The sequence below is a fragment of the Physeter macrocephalus genome, chromosome 18, assembly GCF_002837175.3.
Source record: "Physeter macrocephalus isolate SW-GA chromosome 18, ASM283717v5, whole genome shotgun sequence".
NCBI classification, from domain to species: Eukaryota; Metazoa; Chordata; class Mammalia; order Artiodactyla; family Physeteridae; genus Physeter; species Physeter macrocephalus.
This window is the reverse complement of record NC_041231.1, coordinates 79887373-79889224: the sequence shown is the minus strand read 5'-3', so window position 1 is coordinate 79889224 and position 1852 is coordinate 79887373.

The following is a 1852-nucleotide window of genomic DNA, read 5'->3' as shown; positions in this document are numbered from 1 at the left end:
AGGAGGTGGGTCAAAAAAATCTTGCTGTGATTTATGTCAAAGAGTGTTCTTCCTATGTTTTCCTCTGAGAGTTTTATTGTGTCCAGTGTTACATTTAGGTCTTTAATCCATTTTTCATTTTTCCCTTGTTGCTTTAAATAATTTTTCTTTGTCTTTAATTTTTGTCAATTTGATCACTACGTGTCTCGGCATGTTTCTCCTTGGGTTTATCCTGCCTGGGACTCTGTGTGCTTCCTGGACTTGGGTGGCTATTTCTTTTCCCATGATGGGGAAGTTTTCTTCTATAATCTCTTCAAGTATTTTCTCGGGTCCTTTCTCTCTCTCTTCTCCTCCTGGGACCCCTATAATGCGAATGTTGTTGCGTTTAATGTTGTCCCAGAGGTCTCTTAGGCTGTCTTCATTTCTTTTCATTCTTTTTTCTTTATTCTGTTCCACAGCAGTGAATTCCACCATTTTGTCTTCAAGGTCACTTATCTGTTCTTCTGCCTCAGATATTCTTCTATTGATTCCTTGTAGTGTATTTTTCATTTCAGTTATTGTATTGTTCATGTCTTTAATTTTTGTCAATTTGATCACTACGTGTCTCGGCATGTTTCTCCTTGGGTTTATCCTGCCTGGGACTCTGTGTGCTTCCTGGACTTGGGTGGCTATTTCTTTTCCCATGATGGGGAAGTTTTCTTCTATAATCTCTTCAAGTATTTTCTCGGGTCCTTTCTCTCTCTCTTCTCCTCCTGGGACCCCTATAATGCGAATGTTGTTGCGTTTAATGTTGTCCCAGAGGTCTCTTAGGCTGTCTTCATTTCTTTTCATTCTTTTTTCTTTATTCTGTTCCACAGCAGTGAATTCCACCATTTGTCTTCAAGGTCACTTATCTGTTCTTCTGCCTCAGATATTCTTCTATTGATTCCTTGTAGTGTATTTTTCATTTCAGTTATTGTATTGTTCATCTCTGTTTGTTCTTTAATTCTTCTAGGTGTTTGTTCTTTAATTCGTCTAGGTCTTTGTTAAACATTTCTTGCACCTTCTCAGTCTTTGCCTCCATTCTTTTTCCGAGGTTCTGTATCATCTTCACTATCAATATTCTGAATTCTTTTTCTGAAGGTTGCCTATCTACACTTCATTTAGTTGTTTTTCTGGGCTTTTATCTTGTTCCTTCATCTGGTACATAGTCCTCTGCCTTTTCATTTTGTCTATCTGTCTGTGAATGTGGTTTTTGTTCCACAGACTGCCAGACTGTAGTTCTTCTTGCTTCTGCTGTCTGCTCTCTGGTGGATGAGGCTATCTAAGAGGCTTGTTCAAGCTTCCTGATGGGAGGGACTTGTAGTGGGTAGAGTTGGGTGTTGTTCTGGTGGACAGAGACCAGTAAAACTTTAATCTGCTTGTCTGCTGATGGGTGGGGCTGAGTTTCCTCCCTGTTGGTTGTTTGACCTGAGGCAACCCAGCACTGGAGGCTACAGGCTTTTTGGTGGGGTTAATGGTGGACTCTGGGTGGGCTCACACCAAGGAGTACTTCCCAGAACTTCTGCTGCCAGTGTCCTTGTCCCCGAAGTGAGCTACAGCCACGCCCCGCCTCTGCAGGTACCCTCCAACTCTAGCAGGTAGGTCTGGTTCAATCTCCTATGGAGTCACTGCTCCTTCCCCTGGGGTCCTGATACGCACACTACTTTGTGTGTACCCTCCAAGAGTGGAGTCTCTGTTTCCCCCAGTCCTGTCGAAGTCCTCCAGTCAAATCCCGCCAGCCCTCAAAGTCTGATTCTCTAGGAATTCCTCCTCGCATTGCTGGACCCCCAGGTTGGGAAGCCTGACGTGGGGCTCAGAGCCTTCACTCCAGTGGGTGGTCCTCTGTGGTATA